Here is an 8,538-nt window from a genome sequence, read left to right as displayed (position 1 = left end):
TGAAAGAAACAGGACTTTCAGCTTTAATTTGAGGGTATTTACATCCAAATCAGGTGAATGGTGTAGGAATTACAACAGTTTGTATATGTGCCTCCCACTTTTTAAGCGAGCAAAAGTAATGGGACAATTGGCTGCTCAGCTATTAAATGGCCAGGTGTGTGTTATTCCCCCATTATCCCATTTACAAGGAGCAGATAAAAGGTCCAGAGTTCATTTCAAGTGTGCTATTTGCATTTGGAATCTGTTGCTGTCAACTCTTAATATGAGATCCAAAGAGCTGTCACTATCAGTGAAGCAAGCCATCGTTAGGCTGAAAAAACAAAACAAACCCATCAGAGAGATAGCAAAAACATTAGATGTGGCCAAATCAACTGTTTGGAACATCCTTAAAAAGAAAGAATGCACCGGTGAGCTCAACAACACCAAAAGACACGGAAGACCACGGAAAACAACTGTGGTGGATGATCGAAGAATTCTTTCCCTGGTGAAGAAAACACCCTTCAAAACAGTTGACCAGATCAAGAACACTCTCCAGGAGGTAGGTGTATGTGTGTCAAAGTCAACAGAGAAGACTTCACCAGAGTGAATACAGAGGGTTCACCACAAGATGTAAACCAAAAACAGGAAGGCCCGATTACAGTTTGCCAAACAACATCTAAAAAAGCCTTCACAGTTCTGGAACAACATCCTATGGACAGATGAGACCAAGATCAACTTGTACCAGAGTGATGGGAAGAGAAGAGTATGGAGAAGGAAAGGAACTGCTGCTCATGGTCCCAAGCATACCGCCTCATCAGTGAAGCATGGTGGTGGTAGTAGTGTCATGGCGTGGGCATGTATGGCTGCCAATGGAACTGGTTCTCTTGTATTTATTGATGATGTGACTGCTGACAAAAGCAGCAGGATGAATTTTGAAGTGTTTCGGGCAATATTATCTGCTCATATTCAGCAAAATGCTTCAGAACTCATTGGGCAGCGCTTCACAGTGCAGATGGACAATGACCCGAAGCATACTGCCAAAGCAACCAAAGAGTTTTTTAAGGGAAAGAAGTGGAATGTTATGCAATGGCCAAGTCAATCACCTGACCTGAATCCGATTGAGCATGCATTTCACTTGCAGAAGACAAAACTGAAGGGAAAATGCCCAAAGAACAAGCAGGAACTGAAGACAGTTGCAGTAGAGGCCTGGCAGAGCATCACCAGGGATGACACCCAGCGTCTGGTGATGTCTATGCGTTTCAGACTTTAGGCTGTAATTGACTGCAAAGGATTTGCAACCAAGTATTAAAGTTTGATGGATGATTGTTAATCCGTCCCATTACTTTTGGTCCCTTAAAAAGTGGGAGGCACATATACAAACTGTTGTAATTCCTACACTGTTCACCTGATTTGGATGTAGATACCCTCAAATTAAAGCTGAAAGTCTGCAGTTAAAGCACATTTTGTTCGTTTCATTTCAAATCCATTGTGGTGGTGTATAGAGCCAAAAAGATTAGAATTGTGCCGATGTCCCAATATTTATGGACCTGACTGTATGTTTGTATGCATGTGTGTGTGTGTGCGTTTATATGTGTGTGTGTGTATGTGCATGTGTGTGTCTGCATGCTTGTGTGTATGTTTATATGTGTGCGCGTGTGTGTGTGTTTTTAATGTGTGTTTATGTGTGTGTATGTTTATATGTGTGCATGTGTGTGTGTGTATTTATATGTGTGTGTGTATGTGCGTACATGTGTGTTTACATGCGTGTGTATGTATACACATTACTTTTAATCCTGACCCCCTTTTTCTTTACAATCAGAACAGAGTTTTTTAGGGCGGGTTCATAAAACCAACAGGAAAATACCATACCTCTGAAAAGGGATGCAGGCTCAGATCGCTTTTCAGAGGCATTTGACAGGCAGTGAAGAGGCAATATGCAGAGCGCTGACTGGTAAAATGTTGAGAAACACTAATACAGGGAAACCGATCTCTCCATTTTCCTCCTGCAGCTGCTGAAAGCCTGTGGGAGGGAGAGGAGAAGTGGGGGAAATAGAAAGATCAGTTCCTCTAAAAGCTCATCCTATGCAGCTTTGTTTCTGCTTCTCCGTGTGTGCTCTCCAGCCCCCCTGTACTTTTTCCTGGTCCCCATGCTCTCTCCTGGCCCCTCCCTTAGTCCCCACAGCTCCGCAGGATTCCCCCCTCCCCTCTCCTGCCAGCTGCCGCAGGGTATCTGTCAGCTTGAAGGCTTTTCTGAATGGAGAGTCAGTGATCCATACCAATCACTGACTCAGTCCATTCATAACTGAAACATAGTAAACTGTATAACAGTTTGTGAATAAAGGGGCAGCTTTGTACAGAGCTATTCCTGTCCATTAATTCTGTGCAGCTGAGGCTGTGTTCTCAATCTCCTTTCTCTGTCTCAAAGGTGAAACATCAGAGATCTTTTTAGACCCCTGATATCTCACCAAAGCCCCCCAACGGGCTCTTAAACAATTGTAAAAAATATTTATAAAAAATATATTGTAAAATTTGCGACCGGCCTTGGTGTCCCGCCACCGGGCTCGAAGGGAAGGGCCCCAGCCGGGGGTCAGGGGGCCCTTCATGGTTTCTTGCACCGGGGCCCTGAAGGTTCTAGTTATGCCACGGATCATTCACATTACTGGGTTTCATATAATAATATGGATACACAAAGGAATGCAATTTTATAGTAATAATACAAGTTGGTGTTAGGCTGAGGAGTAACATCTAAGGCCCCTTTCACACGGATGGATAGAATTGTGCTTTTAGCTGCGTTTTCTACCGCAGCTAAATGCACACAATGCTTTCCTATGGCCCCATTCACACACTGCGTTTAGCTGCGTTTTCATCACATGCGGTTTGGTGCGGATAGAAAAAATAGAATTGACTGCGTCCAGGAGTGATTTAGCGCAGCTATCCGCACATAACCGTAGTGCACTGCGTCAAGCACGGGGATCTTACTTGGATCCCCGCCAATGCCAGGCACTGTTTGGTATGAATCTTGAGGGGGAACTCCACGCCAAAGTTTAAATAAAAAAACGGCATGGGTTCCCCTCCAAGAGCATACCAGGACCTTAGGGGGTCCCCCTCAAAATCCATACCACCCTTATCCGAGCACGCAGCCCGGTCGGTCAGGAAAGGGGGTGGGGACGAGCGAGCGCCCCCCTCCCCTCCTGAACTGTACCAGACCGCATGCCCTCAACATGGGGGGCTTGGTGCTTTGGGGCAAGGGGGGCGCCCTGCAAGCCCCCCACCCCAAAGCACCTCTTCCCCATGTCGATGAGGACAAGGGCCTCTTCCCGACAACCCTGGCCGTTGGTTGTCGTTGTCTGCGGGCGGGGGGCTTATGGGAGTCCGGGAGCCCCCTTTAATAAAGGGGCCCCCAGATCCTGTCCCTCCACCCTATGTGAATGAGTATGGGGTACATCGTACTCCTACCCATTCACTGGGGGGAAAAAGTGTCAATAAAAAAAAAACAGTAGACAGGTTTTCAAAGTGATTTATTAGGCAGCTCCAGGGGTCTTCTTCCGACTTCGGTGGTCTTCTTCCGACTTTGGGGGTCTCTCAGGCCTCTTCTCCCTCTCTCCAGTGTCGTCTCCGCGCTCTCTGGTTCTTCTCAGGTGCCTTCTTCCTTCTGCCGGGCTCCTCCGTTATCTTCTGCTCTTTTGCCACTCTTTTGCTAGCGGAGGAGCCCGGTTTTCTGAGACGTCTTCTTCCCTCTTCTCTTCCTGAGATGTTGACACCAACCCCCCCATGATGAGAGCATACGGCCTGCTACAGTTCAGGAGGGGGGGAGCGCTCGCTCGTCCCCACCCCCTTTCCTGACCGAACGGGCTGCGTGCTCGGATAAGGGTCTAGTATGGATCATGAGGGGGACCCCCACGCCGTTTTTCGGATTAGGAGTTCCCCTTAAAATCCATACCAGACCAAAGGGCCTGGTATGCTCTTGGAGGGGAACCCATGCCGGTTTTTTATTAAAAATTTGGCGTGGCATTCCCCCTCAAGATTCATACCAAACAGTGCCTGGAATTGGTGGGGATCCAAGTCGGATCCCTGTTCAATACGAGTAAGTGCCCTGTCGGGTTGCTATGGGAATGGCAAACCACAGCTAAACGCAACCGCAGCTAATCGCACTGTACAAATGCAGCTGATCGCAGTGCCTGGAGTCTTGAATTTCACAGAATAAAAAACATGCTTTTAACTGCGACAGAATAGCCGTCCGCGTGAAAGACAGCTAAGTAAACTATGCTTTCCGATACATGTGTAGGGTGTGCAAGCATACCATCATTATACAGTGTATATAAACCCAGGAAGAAAAATTTAATATGTTGCAGTTTATCAGTCCTTAGAAGTAATGAATGCATTTGTTTGCATTTGTTTTCTCATTTTCAGGCATTGTTTCCTTTATTTCTAAATGTTGATTATTTCAGTACATACTTCCTGTCCTAGAGTGGTAATTCTCACGCACTCTACTGTATGTATTGAAAAGAAGTGCTCTCACCCTAGGACATGATGACTACAATACATCTCCCCTTCTCATCGTTACCATGCAAAGTGATAACAGTCAGCAGAGGGTGGAGGAAAGTATCAGCTGACATGTTTTCTAGTTTTCTACCAGGAGCAACAAGCATTTTTGGCTCATATCAAACAGATATAGGAAATTGCTTTCAATTGTGTATTTAAAGACCAGAAAGGAGCAACAAAAGGATTTATATATTTTAAAATATGTAAATATACATGATAAGATTGTTAGTCTGACAGAAAAATCTCCTTCCACCAAAGATAGCATTTTCTGGTGAGCTATATCTACAAAAATCTTTTGTAAAAATTATTTGTTGGACAATAAAACATCCAACCTTAATGGCATCAATTTGTCATCCACCTCTATGCTTCTCTCTAACACAGGAAACAGCTTTATCTACATTCATTTAGTGTGTTGTGTGAAGTGGGAGAATGGAGGATAGTGACTTTGGCAGGAACTTTGAGCAATTCATCATCGGGTTCAGTACAGAAATGTGGAAGAGAGACTGCTGTTGTACTTCTCTTAACTGCCGTCAATGTTTAATCTAAAACTACAAGGAAATATGCATGTGGCATTCTGTGTCAAACAAACACTAGTTACTAGTGTGCCTGGGCATTTTCCAAATTTTCACAAAAGAGACTGACAGGTTGTGACTTTCTTCTTCTGCTATCTGACAGAGAAAATTGAGTACTGACAGCAGAGATGACTTTTTTTAGGGCCAATTTACACTTGAGTGCAGCTAAAACCAAACATGCACTACTAATTATGTGTCAGCTTTCACCTTTAAGTAGCCAGCGCTATAAATATATGTATCATATATGTTGTTGCGGTAACATAGTGAAAATAAGTTGCTAAAAACAAAAGTCCATATCCAAATGGAATCTAGAAAAGGTAAAGAGAGTGTATGAAATAGTCCAAATCCAATGTATGACTTGGGGATAACATCGCTGATATTGTGCAGAGATCGTGCTCCTCCATTAATGTAGTCACCACGTGAGCCCTCACCATTGTAAGAAATACATTCTTACCAGATTGAAATGACCTCACTACAGAGTCTGATTCGCCTGTTACAAATACTTCCACTGGGAGCATTCAGTTCACAGCCATTGCTTCCAATAAGTCAGGCTGACTTTCTCTTCAAGCTTAGTAAGGACAGTGGTGACCATATGTATAATCGAATATCCACATAGAATCAAAGCAAGGAAAGCCACATAGTGTAAATCGGCTAAGAACTTTAATGTAAACACATGATACACATTCATTGTGACTTTTTATGCACTTAACCTTTTTTATGATGTAAGTAAAATGTGTATCTTGTGTTTGCATTAAAGTTTTTTGCCGATTTACACTATGTGGCTTTCAGTCCTTTGATTCCATGTGGATCTTTGATTATACATATGGTCACCACTGTTCTTACTAAACTTGGATAAAAAGTCAGCCTGACTTATTAGAACCAATGGGTGTGAACTGAGTGCTCCCAGTGGAAGTATTTGTAACAGGCGAATCAGACTCTGTAGTGAGGTCATTTCAGTCTGGTAAGAGTGCATTTCTTACAGTGGTGACTACATTAATGGAGGAGCACGATCTCTGCACAATATCAACAATGTTTTCCCCAAGACATACATTGGATTTGGACTATTTGACTATTTCATACACTCTATTTACTTTTGCTAGATTCCATTTTGATATGGACTTTTGATTTTAGCAATTTATTTTCACTGTTAGCGCTGCAACATATACGGTTCGATACATATGTTTATTTAGTTTGTCTAAATGGTTGCCAGCAGCTGTGTTTATTATCACTAGTTACACCAGCGCGTTTTCTATTTTTGTTTGTTAGCGCTATAAATGTAGCTACAACAGTGACCATTGCTTACATGAGTCTCCACAAATACTGTATGCTGCTGAAATACATAGCTATTTGTAATCCAAAGCAAAATGGTAGCAGACAAGCCTTTCCACCATTCCTAGAATCTCCTGTGATGCCAGCATAATTATACTTGTGGATGACACTATTAAATATAATAACTCTCTTTATTGATAGGAATCTAATAAAGCATCGGAAAGATCCAAGATTATATTATATATTCCTCAGGTTTTAATGCAGGGTTAATTTCCACTGTGTGTGTGTGTCACCGGCGCAAAACCAAAAACAAAATCTCCTAATTACTTTACTTGTAATTGCCTTAGCTGCTGCATCCAAAAAAACTTCTCATAGAGATATACTACAGGTGCTGTGTGTGTGGATGCGCTGCTTCCATCTAAATACGCTTATATCCTGTCTATAAAGTGCAAACTTATTCCATATACAACCTAAGATCATATGCAATCAATAAAGATTTTTTTACATATCAAAAATTATAAAATTTATAAAAGTTCAATAATTCAATAATGCGTGTCACATAATAGCAAAGTCTCCCAGTGATGCGTTCAAATCTTCTGTCAATTGCCGTGATTGGCGTGCGCTTGTAATAATACAATGTGCTAGTGACTTAGTGCTCCACCTCCACCTGTGAGATTGGCCACTCACCGGATATTCCTTTAAAACTACACCTTTGGTTCATTCATGGGGATAACCACTCCACTCAAAGGGAACTTCTTCAACAGATATAATTGGACCATAATGTTCCTCATGAAACATGAATAAAAACGATCATCGCGCAATACCGTTAATACTGTTTATTATAAACACAAAGTAAAAACTGTGCACTCACATTTATGTGTGCCCCCCAGCCGGCACAAAGCTATTCCAACAGTTAGGGACGGGTAGGTATAGCCACCTAGTTCGCCTATGTGTGCTGTGCGACCTCCGTTCCTCCCCTCTTGCCTGTTCGCGTCCTCACCAATCCCGTTCGTATTGGATCACGTGGGTATGTGTTTCCCAGCAGCCTCTACGCATTTCGCAATTTGCGTCATCATATCTGTTGAAGAAGTTCCCTTTGAGTGGAGTGGTTATCCCCATGAATGAACCAAAGGTGTAGTTTTAAAGGAATATCCGGTGAGTGGCCAATCTCACAGGTGGAGGTGGAGCACTAAGTCACTAGCACATTGTATTATTACAAGCGCACGCCAATCACGGCAATTGACAGAAGATTTGAACGCATCACTGGGAGACTTTGCTATTATGTGACACGCATTATTGAATTATTGAACTTTTATAAATTTTATAATTTTTGATATGTAAAAAAATCTTTATTGATTGCATATGATCTTAGGTTGTATATGGAATAAGTTTGCACTTTATAGACAGGTTAATTTCCACTGTGTTATGAAAAAAAATATAAATATATATTTAAAAATATGTTAAACTCCAATGTCTGTATAGGTTCTCATTTATCCAGTTTATGGTATAGCTAGAAGTAGTTGGTCACATTCAAATGTACTTATACTGCAAGAGGTAGCAATGTCCTACGATCAGGTTTGACATTATACCACAGTTGAAAATTTATTCCTTAGTCTTTCTTTATTGATTGAAATTTGGAAAAATAAATTGCCATACTTGTCCTTGATAGACATGCTTACATGTTTGTAAAAGAGGATTATTATTGATTATTTTTGAATGGACACCAAACCTAAATTAATTTGGTCTAATTTTAGTGTAACTGCATCTAAGAAATGTTCAAAAATGTGAAAAAAGCTCTTTAAAGTTCAGGTATAATGCATGGAATGCTATATAAAAAAAATTATCTTAGTGTATATTGGAGAGAGCAACAAAAACACTAACTTAATCCCTATTTCCCCTTAATACACCCCCCCCCCCCAAAAAAAAAAAAGAAAAGAAAAGATAACTCCAGTAACAAACTCGCTTTATTTAACCATAATGATCTATACAAAGCTACAGTGGGGACGGAAAGTATTCAGACCCCTTATATTTTTCACTCTTTGTTATATTGCAGCCATTTTCTAAAATCATTTAAGTTCATTTTTTTCCTCATTAATGTACACACTGCACCCCATATTGACAGAAAAATACATAATTGTTGACATTTTTGCAGATTTATTAAAAAAGAAAAACTGAA

At 41.5% G+C, this 8,538-nt stretch overlaps 1 long non-coding RNA gene across 1 annotated transcript; it reads left to right on the top strand.

Annotated features, from left to right (window-relative positions):
* The first annotated feature begins 6,122 nt into the window (after positions 1-6,122).
* Positions 6,123-8,028, top strand: LOC141102513 (uncharacterized). The gene is made up of 2 exons (XR_012235129.1): positions 6,123-6,627; positions 7,770-8,028. It is a non-coding gene; the product is annotated as an uncharacterized lncRNA (long non-coding RNA).
* The last annotated feature ends 510 nt before the right edge of the window (positions 8,029-8,538 follow it).

This window comes from Aquarana catesbeiana, linkage group LG07, assembly GCF_042186555.1.
Source record: "Aquarana catesbeiana isolate 2022-GZ linkage group LG07, ASM4218655v1, whole genome shotgun sequence".
NCBI classification, from domain to species: Eukaryota; Metazoa; Chordata; class Amphibia; order Anura; family Ranidae; genus Aquarana; species Aquarana catesbeiana.
This window is presented reverse-complemented; position numbering and strand designations above follow the sequence as displayed.